The sequence below is a fragment of the Aplidium turbinatum genome, chromosome 2, assembly GCF_918807975.1.
Source record: "Aplidium turbinatum chromosome 2, kaAplTurb1.1, whole genome shotgun sequence".
Lineage (NCBI taxonomy): Eukaryota > Metazoa > Chordata > Ascidiacea > Aplousobranchia > Polyclinidae > Aplidium > Aplidium turbinatum.
Genome location: NC_137473.1, coordinates 10,899,024 through 10,913,293, shown reverse-complemented (window position 1 = coordinate 10,913,293; position 14,270 = coordinate 10,899,024). Strand labels below are relative to the sequence as shown.

At 37.6% G+C, this 14,270-nt stretch overlaps 1 long non-coding RNA gene across 1 annotated transcript; it reads right to left on the bottom strand.

Moving 5' to 3' along the window:
- Positions 1-3,941: 3,941 nt before the first annotated feature.
- LOC145765641 (uncharacterized) lies at positions 3,942-5,525 on the bottom strand. Its single transcript, XR_014288596.1, has 4 exons — positions 5,332-5,525; positions 5,011-5,072; positions 4,702-4,866; positions 3,942-4,264 (listed from the first exon to the last, which is right to left on the bottom strand). It is a non-coding gene; the product is annotated as an uncharacterized LOC145765641 (long non-coding RNA).
- Positions 5,526-14,270: the final 8,745 nt, after the last annotated feature.

Genomic DNA, 14,270 nt, shown 5'->3' with positions numbered 1-14,270 from the left:
TAAAAACTAGCTACCGCGTCTTCCTTTTTCTTTTTCATCTGACGCTATGTATCTGTAGCCTACTACCAAGTGAATTATTGAACATAATCGGACATAAGTTTGTTATGACCTTCTAGTTACTACTGTTTGCTAATATCGTTGGTTTGTCGTAGCCTATGTAGGCTATCGTTGATGTCAATCGTTTGCTAGTGTCTCATACTGGTCTTGTTTTAAATACAGATTAGCCCCTACCGCTACAAATCAACTAAAGCGCGTCAGTCCACTTGTCCCCAATCGAAAAGTCGAAGCCTATTGCGGTTTGACCCTCGATTGACCGTGCCCGCAATAAAATGTAGGCTATTCCGCCTAAACAACAAAATAAGCACAACTTCTCAGCAAATGAAATCATTGTATAAAATATTCATAAGGACCATAACATCCACAAATAGGCACATTATGATACGGTAGTATTAGTAGGTATACTACAATAGTTACTGGCGCTCGAAAGACACTTTTCCATTGAATTTTGTAAACATCATTAAATCCAGCCATTGTTTAAAAAACAGAACATTCATGCTAATTTAATTAATTTAATGTTTTCACCCTTCAGCCCCACTTTCTTTTTCTTTGTATTGGTTTGTTTCATGGTCTGCTTTTATAATTATTTGGAATTAAAAAGGGCAAGTAAAAGTTAAATTAAAAAAATAGGCTTGGTCTATAATTATAATACTGTATATAGATCTACATGGACAAAATGTTTTCATAGTCTTTTACTTAGGCCAACTTAAAATTCATCTCAACAAAGCGCTGTGTTGATGCAACCAGCGGTGACCGACCTATAGATACGGGTATTTTGTAGGATAAGTATGGTATGGATTAAAATAAAACGACCCAAGTCCGGCAGATTTTTTCAAAAACTAATGTTAATTAATATTTAATTTGTCCCCGACATTTGTTGGCATGTCGGCGGGTTTTGTGACCGTTGGGTTGCATGCTGACGAGAGATTGAAGAAGCTGACAGCGAATCATTCCCAATCCCAACATTGATGTGTTCTACTACGAATTGCGTTCATTTTATCCGTTGTGGAAATCAGGTAATCAACTTGAGGAAATCAGGTAAAAGTACGGTACCGAATACACTGTATTCATAAAGCACAGCTTGTGAATTTGTAGGACTGTAGGAGAGGCACAATGTTGCTTTTGTAACGTTACAATTCCATTGTTTAACAATGGCTACAGTAAAACTTAAAAGAGAGACTCCTTTTTGATCTTTGTGGGCCTATATAGGCTAGACCTTTCCCGCAGCTCTGTGCAATGAAGCGTGACGTTGAAAACAATCACGCTGGCTGCTTCATTGGCAAGCACTAAATTGCTTGTGATTGTTGTGAATACTTGATAACTTGTTGAGTAGTTAGTAGAATCTTCATAAAAACATGGAATCAACGTTAAAAAACAAGGATCTGACTGTTAAATTTTATTCAAGTTACTTTTATTTGAAAAACAAGCCAAGTGATACAATGATAAGCCACTTATTTAATGGGCTCTAGTAACTGCGCATAAGCTATGGCACTTGAAGGAACTGCTGGTAGTGTGTTAATGTCTAAGCAAAACGCTGTTGGTCTGCAATTCTGCTAGACTTAAAATTTCTTTCTGCTTTAGCTACTATGTCTTATAATAATAAGTGAGAATTATTGTCTTATGTGCTACAATAAGTAGCCTATAGGCTAAGTTTGTTTCAGTTTGTAGCCTTTTTTGCTTCTTTACTTGTGAAAGCAATGCAGCCTATCACGTAGGCTATGGCTTACTTGCACTGAATATGAACCAACTAAAGTAGGCTAATAAGCTGGACTGCCATTCAATCAAGGCCGTAGCCTAACTTCGTCAGTTGAGGCTCCGATACAATTATGGGACTTCCGTTTGTTTCTGTGCATGTTATAGAACGTATAAATGACATGTAAAGCTCACAGGAGCTACAGACCACGAAACACCGGTGTCTATTGCTCCCAATTCTTGCTACAATCAGCTGCTGACAAATATTTATTGTTACTATAAGCTTATAGCCTATCTTGTTTTGGCCGCTTTTTGGCTCAATTGCCCAACGGGTCAACCTATTGATGAAGACGCATGGGCACACATTTCGCATTTGCCAAAACTCATTCAATAAAAGCTGGATTTCCGCAGAAGTTTGGTGATTAGGCTACTTTAAATATGAAATCGAAGCTACGTTTTATTCTTTTTGTCCGACCACAGAAGGATTTCAATTATTTGTTTGTTTAGCCTACCCAGTTTCATATACGCAACCCAGTAAAGTTGACATGAAGTCCAGTGATAGGCTAGCCTAATCACGTTTTTCACTCACATTGCAACAACATTGGTTTGGTTTGGTTTTGAATCTTTATCCTCGGACTGACAAAGCCTTGATTGGTTATTCCTGGTACTTGTTCGCATACTTGTAGAGGCTCTTGACGCAGGGCCGGTTACCGAGATTGGCAGAGTGAAGTTTTCCGATTGTTGAAGTCTTGTTGCCGAGAAATTATTCCATTCACTAGGTGCCGCTGAATGGAGAGCAGTCCTGAAATGCGTTGCTCAAACGCACACCCCGAGAGTCGAACCAGCGCCGTGTGATCTTGAGCCCGGCGCGTAACCACTGAGCTATCGGGGCATATAGAGAACGTAGCCTTCACTGCTATCACAAATGCAACACAATAAGAAGCAACGAAAAGATATATAGGCTAGTTGTCGAGTCAGCTGCTATCCTTATTTTAGCATGACATTAAGTGTCTTTGCCGAGACACAGCCGCTAACTCTGGAGCGGTGTCGAACCGACGTCCTTCGCGAACGTCGCGCAAACGTTTTCACCACTCGACCATGCAGTTGCTACGTTACTGTATAAATTGTTTGTACTTAATTAGAGTTTTATAATGTTAAAAAGTTTACTAAAATTTTAGACAACAGTTAGTAGGCTAATAATTTAATAAAATTGCACTAGCCTAACCAAAAAGTAGCCTATGGTATAGGGGATTCTATTTGCGCTGTAGTCCAATTTAAAATTAATGAGTGTGTGTTGCAAACTTTGTTTGTTTGTTTGTTTATCTTTATCCTGCATTGCGGGAAAGCGGACTTGAGCGCTATGCATCGGTGTACGCCTTCCGACGTACACCTGACCCACGCTGCAGCCGACGGCAATGTCTGTTTCCGGTTGTCTACTTTACTTATGACTTAAATTTGGTACTACCCATTACTCGAAATCGATCACTGGGTAGAGGCAATTATCGTAAAGTTTCTTGCCTAGAGAAACAACAGCAAGTGCGGGTGACTGGAGTCGAACATGCAGGCTTTCGACTGTGAGCCCAACGCGCTAACCACTCGGCCATTGCTGCCGAGTGGTTAACTTGTGATTATGTGATTAACTAATTATTCCTATTTCGACAGAAAGTAATAATTGCCAAAAATACATAGGCTTATGCTGTCTCATTCTGTGTCAATATATTAATTCCATAAGAATAAAAGAAGCCGAACCAAACACAAACATTAAGTGGCTAGATACCTGGAGTGACCAAAAGCATAGGGTAAGCTACACTGTTAAAAAATTTTACTGTCCTTTGGACAGGCAGCAAAATAACTTCCCAAGTAGTAATTTTATTTACTGTAATGGAAGTATTTTTACTTCCGTTGACAGTCATATTTTTAATGTTTCTTATCAGTAAAATTACTGCTCTGGATAGTCATTTTTTAAATGTTTCTGATCAGTAAAATTACTGCTTTGGATAGTCATTTTTTAAATGTTTCTGATCAGTAAAATTACTGCTCTGGATAGTCATTTTTTAAATGTTTCTGATCAGTAAAATTACTGCTCTGGACAGGCAGCAAAATGACTTCCCGAATAGTTTTTGTGACAAACGGCATTATGAGAGTAAAATGACTTTCTCTACAAGTAAATATTACACACGTGCATTTGCAGATATAAATTTATTGTGTACAGCAGACCTCACTGGCGACAATGTTTCACAATATATTTCTCAAGATGTTACAAGTATAGCTATTTGTTTAATGTTTCACGAACACGTGGATTCGCTTTTTTAACTGCAGAGTTCAGCCGAGGCTATATTTCGGCGAAGCATGAAGCAGCAGCGACTGAACAGTGAATTTCTTGACTTGCTTCAATCTTCATAACAAACATCCCTGCCGAAGCATGACCTCGTTGCACAGTCGGAGTACTTTAGGGTGCACATCCCACTTTTTCTTTTTCTTGTCATGACGGATGACCCCAATGCGAGCAAAGTATCTGAGGAAACAACACAAGTTATATCAGTGGATCTTTTCAAATTTGACCATGATATTTAGCAATGTTTGTAACTACACCACAATACCATCGTGTGGTGAAACCTTCAAATTGATCAGAATGCGTTGTCACTTCCACAAACCTTAGAATAATCGTCATCCTCTGGAGTTGTGGCTTGGAACTTGCGTACATAACTAGTATTAACAGTTTAACACCTCTAATAATCAGTCTGGATGGCCGAGTGGTCTAAGACGCAATCCCTCCGGTAATGGGTGCAGTTCTTACTAGCTGCAGTACAGAGACACTGTCAAGAACTTCGTGGATTTGAATCCCACTTCAGACCAGCTTGTCACTGGTATGACTTTGTGAAGGAGGGAGTTCCATTATTGTTATTCCTTAGCTCAAACATAAACAATTAAACACATTACAAGTTTACATACCTCTGTATAAACTCCAGACTTGCAGCTGCACTATCTGGATATGACATTGCAGACGTAATATGAGCAGAAGAAGTAAGCCAGCACTACAAAAAAACGAGTTGGTTTCCATTGCATGGTTGCCTTCGATGAATACGAGAAACTTCACTGCACTGGCAAGAGTGGGCCCTGCAGATGCAATGAGGCACAAATGAAACTACGACGACTGAAATCAGTGCATATTTACATTTACCAACTTCATATTTAGGTGAGCAATTCAAAAGTTCACTTGTACATCAGTCAAAATTGTACAAACGCTCATTCACAACTTACCAAAACACACAATTATTGGATGCTGGTAAACGAGTTTCTTCAAACTGGGAGATAGCTGAATCCTACAAATTGAATTCAACATTTTTAAGATATTGAAAATAATACAAACATTGTCAAACACTCATATAGCCGCACTCTTATCGCTAAGAAGGCAATGAAATAGAATTTATTAGCACTAGTAGCATGGTGTTCATATCACACAAGTTATATATAAGCTATATATAAATTTGCAAAGTATGTGTCGGATGTTCTTCCGGGAATGGGAAGGTTGGGTATTAAAAAATCTGTGTTGGCAATTAAATAATAATAAATGTATGTTACCTCAAAGCATTGATAAATCGCTGAGCAATCTTCTTTAAAATATGTATAATCAGTTCCACTAATCCCACTGAGATGGGCAAGTTGTCTCCCAGCCGCCAGTTGTCTCCCAGCACATCATAAATACACAAGGATAATATCCAAGTATCAAGTTATTCAATGAAATGAAATACAACACATGCTCAGGAAAGCATAAAAAAACCTAAATTGGTTTAAAACATGTATTATAAGACATTGTCACGAATAATACTGGTAATAAGTACCGGTCCTCTTCCTGTAGCCTAATGGGGATTTTTCCTTCTCAATCTTTGGACAGGGCTGAGGGTCTATCGTTTACCACCCTGGACCTGCTGCTCAAATTATTCACGCTGGTCAGTGGTCACACACGAAAGATCAGCCTACCACAAGTTTTAACACCACAGCTGGATAAACCACTCAATTATTTAGTTCTCACTTTTTAACAGTCCTGGGCATTGACTATGCCTATAAACTGCAACCGACGGCAGAGGTTTCACTCAGAGGTAAAATCGAGTTGCATCTCAAATGTCGTTACTCCCTGGCTACTCATGGGCAAGGCGTAGCACCAGATAAGGCAGATATACTTTCTAGCTAGGGTCACAGCTTGTTTTTATAAATCTGTGTAGGCTACCTAATATTTTCTCATTTTGAAGACAGTCGCAGCAGCCATGCCTAGTGATCTTTTGGCGGTGGCGATTTGACCGACGCCGGTCTTTGAATCTGAAACACTATTTGACCGGTCATGACATCACTATACAGGCACCTTTTTCTTTTTCAAAGCAAAAGACGAGAAGCGTGTATATATATAAGTTCTAAATTTGACAATTTTATTCAACTCGATCCGTGGCGCGTGCGATACCGTACTTCGCCGACTCCTATTCTAGAGGGAATGAGTTCGATACTACCCGGAAGCGTTCTTTTTTTTTTTTAACTAAATTTTGACCTGAAGTGCATTTTTGTAGTCAATTTTTAATTTGAGTTGCATTACATTTACATACCATTAGGCCTACCATTTTTTTAAAAGAAGCATTGTATATAACTAACTTGTTGAGAGCAAAAATGTAAGGCAGTGGCTATTTGACCGGCTCCGGTGTTTGAATCTGAAACACTATTTGACCGGTCATGACGTCACTACATAAGCACTTTTTTCTTTTTCTCTTTCAAAGCAAAAGACGATAAGCGCCTTAAGTTTTAAATTCAATACGTTTTTTTCAACTGAATCCGTGGCGCATACGTAACGTATCGGGCTGCCATTGTAGAGGGAATGAGTTCGATTCTATCCGGAAGCGTTCTTTTTTTTTTTTTTAATTAAATTTTTGAAAGTGGAAAGTTGTCTTGAAGGGTTGGTTGAGATGATGATTTGAAACTTGACTGATTGTTGTGCGACAATGAGACTGGATTTAATTTTTAACTTCGGACTTCAGCGAAACGTAATCTTATAGCCTATTAGAAGGTGTGATTTTTTCAGAGAATTTGTGCTAAGAAATGAAAGGAATTTGTTAAAAATAAAGACTAGAAAAAACTTTTTTAATTCGTTTTGAAACTTTTTTATTCACTTGTTGATTCATTCATATCAGTTTGTATCCTTTTGTAGTTAAAAAAAAAAAAAAAAAACGCTTCCTGATAGTATCGAACTCATTCCCTCTAAAATGGCAGCCCGAGACGTTACGTATGCGCCACGGACTCAGTTGAAGAAAACGTGTTGAATTTAAAACTTAACGCGCTTATCGTCTTTTGCTTTGAAAGAAAAAAGTGCTTATGTAGTGACGTCATGACCGGTCAAATAGTGTTTCAGATTCAAAGACCGGAGCCGGTCAAATAGCCACTGCCAAAATGTAATGCTTCGTTCGGCAAACACGGTCACATCAATCAATCAATCATTTTATTTTTCGTCATTAACGCGTCCGGGACGAAAAAGATACTAAGTACAAAAATCGATATATGAGGGTATGACATCGGGGGGACGACATCGGCAGGGGACGACATCGTCGCCACCCATATATCAGTAGTTAGCACGGCCACAAACGGAAAATTATCCAGAGAAATTCTCAAATTCCAGCAAATTAAAAAGGCAGTGGCTATTTGACCGGCGCCGGTCTTTGAATTTGAAACACTATTTAACCGTCATTACGTCACTAAACAGTCACTTTTTTTCTTTTTCTCTTTCAAAGCAAAAGACGAGTAGCGCGTATATAAGTTCTAAATCCGACCATTTTTATTCAACGTGTTACGTGGCGCGTGCGACACGTCGCCGACTCCTAGCCTAGAGGGACTGAGTTCGATACTAAGCGGAAGCGCTCCTTTTTTTATTTATTTTTTTTTTAAACAAATTTTGACCCGAAGTGCATTTTTGTAGTCAATTTTTAATTTGAGTTTTCTACATCCCAATTTTTTATGTCTTTTCAAATGTGAGTAATGAAGTTAGAGTTTTTTAATTTGCTGAAATTTGAAAATTTCTCTGGGTAATTTTCCATTTGTGGCCGTGCTAACTATAGCCTACTACATAATTTTTCATTCAGGCACGTTTCAGACGTTTTAAACAAAAATGCACTTCGGGTCAAAGTTTAGTTAAAAAAAAAAATAAATAAAAGAAAAGGGACGCTTCCGGGTAGTAACGAACTCAGGCCCTCTAGAATAAGATCCGCCGACGTATCGCACGCACCACGTAACGAGTTGAAGAACATGATCGGATTTAGAATACGCGTTTCTCGTTCTTTGATTTGAAAGAGAAAAAGAAAAAAAGTGACTGTATAGTGACGTAATGACGGTCAAATAGTGTTTCAGATTCAAAGACCGGCGCCGGTCAAATAGCCACTGCCAATTAAAAAAATTCTAACTTTATTACTCACATTTGAAAAGACATAAGAAATTGGGCTGTAGGCAACTCAAATTAAAAATTGACTATAAAAATGCACTTTGGGTCAAAATTTAGTTAAAGAAAAAGAAAAAAGAACGCTTACGGGTAGTATCGAACTCATTCCCTCTAAAATAAAAGCCGGCGAAGTATCGCACGCGCCACGGATCAAGTTGAATAAAATTGTCGAATTTAAAACTTATATACGCGCTTCTCGTCTTTTGCTTTGAAATAGAAAAAGGTGCTTGTATAGTGATGTCATGACCGGTCAAATAGTGTTTCAGATTCAAAGACCGGCGCCGGTCAAATAGCCACTGCCTAATCTTTTTATAGTACGATTCCAACACTGGATCTTCCAATCCAGAGTCCGAATGCTAGAAGCTACTACAACAGAGCTTGACTACTTCAACATTGTGTGTTCAGTAGGCTACACTACTAGTATACCGGGAAGATGTGTTAGGTAGTTCTTCACATTGACTGAGAGGTGCAGTGGTTAGAAAATTGTAGGGAGGGGGCAGAGCCTCACTGCATTGACTGACAGACAGACCTGCCTGATCTAAGTCATTGTTGTTCAGTGCATATTGCTTAACTATGTAATTTCGTAACAGTTTAATGCAGTTAACTAACTAAAAGCATCGAAATAAATTAATTTCAATGGTACGCTATTGTTCTCATTTGTCCATGGTAAACATAAAAAAATCAGCGAAGATACCATTTGTACGATTAAACTTGTTACCTGTTCAGTGATACAGGTTTAACGATGCTACTTTTGCTGTTGACACGCTTCCTCTGTCTATCTGAAACCTACGGTATGACTGCAACAAAACCAGCTGTAACTAAGTTACTGCACTACTCCAGCAACCATGCTTGATGCTTGCAGTGCAGCCTTGCACGCACATGCTCAGTTGTCAGACTCAGTGTTGCCAGACGCTTAGCACCAAAAAGTAAATAAAATTTCACCAGATTGCATACAACTTAACGAGATATGTAAAACACCCTAAATAAAACAATTTCGTCTAAAAATACAAATAGTTTTTAAGACATAAGACACTGCCGTCACGCATGCGCAAACCTCTTGCAAAACGTTTTCTATACGAGCGGGGATTTTTCGCTTAAAAGTTTAAAAAAATTGAAAAAAACTTTCTTGAAAAAAATTGGTTGGGGAAAAATTTCACTAGATTTCACCAAGAAGTTTTCTGGTCCCAAAGTCAAAAAATTTGGCATCAAAGACCTCTAAAATTGAATTTCACGAGAATTTTTTTAAATTTGGTATCCTATTTCCCCATCTGGCAACGCTAATCAGACTCTGCAAATTCTGAACGGGATGGCGGGAAATTGAGCGCGGATCAGGATAACATTCGCCGGCCCTATGGCTGACGACTGATAAGTGATAATAATTCTCGGGTTTTACTGACTAACTTAGTCAGAGAGTCGAACCGTTTGACTATAAAACTCGGGTTCGGTTCGACTCTCTGGTACTTTCAGTGCATTTTTAAGGAACCAATATTACAAACAATTAAAACATTTTTGTTGGAGGCCCATGAGTTCGGATCTCTAGCAAACTTCCCTTCAAGTCATGATTGTTTCAATTAACCCATGAACTCTATATTGCCGGCCAAGGTATATCAGATATCAAAACAGAAAGGCATGACATAACGTAGCAGCCCACTGTTTCGAGAATGTGCTGGTGTGACCGTAAATATGTTGACCGGAAAAAAGGTTGACGTTTCGTAGAAGTTATCCCTAGTAGAAGTGCTAAATATATTGCTGCACAAGAGTATAGTAGCCTAATCGGACTAAAATAACGGTGTTAATAAAATGCTACTGCCCATGTAGCCTACCGTACCTATAGTAGGCTACAATTACTGCCAATGCAAGTTAAACAAAAACTATATAAAGTCAGTGAAATTTTACTATTTTTTTCAGTAAAATTGCAAAACACTTTCACAGACCAGTAAATTCACTTCCAAAAAAGAAGTGAAATCATCTACTACGAAAAGAAGTAAAATTTAAAACTGCTCAATCAGTGATTCTACTATATTTGGAGTAAAAAAACGTCTTTGTCTAGTAAATATACCACAAAATGGCCAGTAATTTCAAGTACTGTAACAAGATAGTAATATTCTACTGCTCTTTTGACAGTAAAATTACGAAATTTTTTAACAGTGTAGGACAAAAACATCAAGTAATAAACGGAAATGCTGCATGAAAAAAATATAAGTGTAGATTCTAAATGAAATGATAATTGATAACACGTTTAGGCTACCTACTTTAGTTGTTAACTCAAATATTTTTGAAATAAAATTTATCAATGCGAGGTCCTTTCGTTCAGTGGTTCCGTGCAGTTGGCTATAGCGCTGTGCCGGCGGTAGTTAGGCCCATGGGCTAAGGCCCTGCAGTAAATTCAATTTTTTTTTAAAAATAAATAATGTTATTGTACTACTCAGTCAAAAAAGTAATTTTAGTACAAAATGTTCGATTAAAATGCGCGATTGTTCGATTGAAACGTTCAAAAACTGTGCTTCACTACTACGATTTCAGTTCTTGATCTGGTTTGTTTTCAACGTCACGCTTCATGGGTTGGCTGCGGGAAAGGTCTATTGGGCGCAAATTAGATTTTGAAGAAAGTGGAAGTCACAAATTTTAATTTTTACCAACCGATTTTGGCGCCCCTATCAATGTGGCGCCCATGGCTCGAGCCATGCCTGCCATACCCTAGGTACGCTACTGCATACAGCTCTTATATCAAGGCGATCAAGCATATAAGAAAAATATTTAAAAAAAAAACACTAAAGAATAATACACTATCGCAAACAAAATATGGATAAATCTAAACATTTGAGAAACTTGCTTAACTAGCTCACACAAACTGACAACTAAAAATTACGCAGCACAACAGGTCAAGTATTTGAGAGGTGAAATTAATTAATTGTACAGACTGAAAAGGCCGGAAAAAGACTAAAGAAAATTACGCAAAATGGACAGAAGCACAGCACGAGATAGTGGCACAAACAAAGCAAAAATACGACAAGCACAAGACGTGACAAATCAATCAAAAACTATTAAAAGATAGTAAGCTCCGCCAGCAAATAATTGCTTGTCATTCAGTCAGTTTATTGTAGGCTACGTGTCGTTTCGAATGCACCACGAAACGAACTTTATTGCTAAGAAATTTATTTCCAAACAAAAACAAGATTAGAACTTTCGTCTCAAAACGTTTCATTTCGAAATACTTTTGTAATTTTGTTTCGAACAGTCCTACTTCCGGCAAGAGAGTTTTCTTCTGACATCATATTTCCACGATTCCCACGCCAGTGTCGTCATGGTTGAATGACAATTGAACGACATGGTTGATTGGTTGTGACCAAAGTTGCCAGATGGCCTTTTTTTAGGCCAAATTCCAGAAAACTGGCCTTTTTAAATTGCAATTGGCCTAAAAAAATTGATGCAAATAAGGCCAGAAAATCTGGCCTTGTTTGGCCCTTTTTATTGCTGCAAATTTTTACCGGTTTAGAAAGTATTATTTTAAGGAAATTCAATTTCAATTGTAATATAAAAGTATCACTTATCATCACTTAGAGCCTGACCTATATTCGTTTTAATTTTAATTAGTGAGCAGAGACATAGGTAGAGAGTAAAGAATGTGTTTGCGGTGGACAGGGCGGTTCTATTAAGTTGCACCTGCCGTAAACTGTAAAGTATACACTTGCCTTGTTTGTTAATGTGATGTGTTTGCATTCCATTTGTTCAATTTTGTCTTATTTTGTTTGCTGCTAAATAATTTCAAAACCTAGTATTAGTTTTAGTTCTTATGACATCTTAAACGTATTGATTTCGTACTGGGTTGGTCTGTGAATAAGTTTATTATAAAAGCCTACGACAACACATTTCACTGATTGTTGAACACTCCACGTTTACTTCTGATCCGGTTTGCAATACGCAAAATGCTACAGAACGACAGGGAATCTTTGCATTCGTTTATTTTTGATTTTTTAGATTCGTGGTTTTAAACTTCTATACATCAAATAAGTTTTGATGTAAGTGTAGGCTATATTTTATATTGTTATTGCGAAATTGAATTTTATACATTCTTTAGTTGATACAAACAGTGTTTTATTTTAATAATTCTTCTGTAGTCATGTATAGCACTGAAAAGAGTTTCCACTCCTGTAGTTGTAGACAATACATCCCTGGTAAATATACTCAACAAGACAAATTCATGCTTATTTCTTAGCTAGATGTTCCGAATAGCACTGTTCATGAATTGAAGTAATAATGGTTTCTAGTTTATCTGCTACTATTAATTTTTCATTAATTAAATTATGCAAACGAACCGGTCATTATGCTCTGACAGTGCTAAATTATTATCTGTCATATTTGATCGTAAAATATCATTTTCAAAAAATTATTTCAATTAAGTTGTTAGCGTTTATTTAGCCTTAGAAGTAAATAAAAAATTTGGCCTTTTTTTGGCCTTATTTTATAATGGATTTGGCCTTACTATAGCTTGAGTATCTGGCAACCCTGGTTGTGACTGAATTGCACCACCAACAGATTGGACAGTTGGACTCAACCAACTTGCGCAATAAATCAATAACTGATCATTGAAGTGCAACCGCAAATCTGTAAAGTGGACCCTGTCATAAAAGATACAAAAGTGTTAAATATTGACACAGTTGCAAACAAGTGGTGAAATTGCTGAAAAAACTCAACCGGGTTGTCAGATTCAGAACACAGCGCTAAAGCTGAGTTGAAATTGACAAAGCTTGAAACTGGCAAGTTTTGAAAAAAGTTTCTAATTTAGACTGGTTGGAGGATGAATATTATCGTCCTGATCTAGCCTACATTTTTTTTAAATAGCTTGCTTATGACTTTCTGTGAAGAATTTTTTGACACTGGGCTAATACTAATTGCACTTTACATTAGCTTAGCTTGCAAGACGCTTGTAGCTATTGTAGTTTAATGAGCAATGCCTCTCCAACTTGACTAACTTATTGAAAATAAAAAATACAAATGATCTTGTCTAAATTTTGATTGCTTTCAATGCCCTTGTAAGATTAGGGTTACCATATTTTTACATTCTGAAAGAAGAACATTACGGTACGGTACTTTTGTTGTTGGTAGTTTAACTTCCTACCAACAAATAAAATCTTTTTCTTGCTTTAAGGCCACTGCAGGTCACGTTGTTATATCCAGGCGCAGCAGCCAATGGATTGTGTGTTCATTGAGCGTTGTTAGGTCTATATGTCAATCTACAAATGAAATAAAAAATGGACTTTTGTTGATGTTTATAGGTAGCTCATCTGGCCATACTGAGAATTTGTCATGGCAACTTGTCAAGCATGAATCAAATCTAAAAAAAGATTCTTAACCAATGCTAAATAGTTGTTATGAACAAAACTATGGGATTCATGATCTTAAGTTATCATCAGTCATTAATCAATTTTGATTATACAAGCCATAGATTAATCTTCATGTTGAAGGTGTGGCGGTGTGGCCTGTCTGTTGTTGATTAACAACGTCATGTTTATAATTGGACTGTGGATTTCATGAGCGCTTGCGTGGCGGAGTGGTTTAGCCAAAAGCTCGTTGAATTTGGTGGCATGGGTTTGATTCCCACCCTTGCCATTATTCTTTTTTTCTTTAATTATCAAGTTCAAAGCAAGAATTAAGTCTCTAGCTGAGTGCGAGAACGATTGCTATGCTCCAGTCACCTGGTTCATAGGGAAAATTGTTCAATGTTAAAGTGTTTTATCGGACAAAACACTCCATCTGCTGCAGTAAAACTGCAGATTACACATAAGCGGACGGGAAGGCAAGGAAGCCAATCTTCGTGTCCACCTTTAGGCATGACTTCAAGTGTCCTGCTCTTGAGCGGTGTCGAACTATATTTTGGAACGCCCAGCCAGTGCTTCTCACCACTCGGCTATGCAGCCGATTACTAGGGTTCTAGACGGCCATAGACTACATTTTACACTACAGGCTTATGGGTAATTCGACGTTACTTCTAGGTAATTCGATGCTACTTATGGTGCCTATGGGTAATTCGACGCGACTTATGGGGCTTATG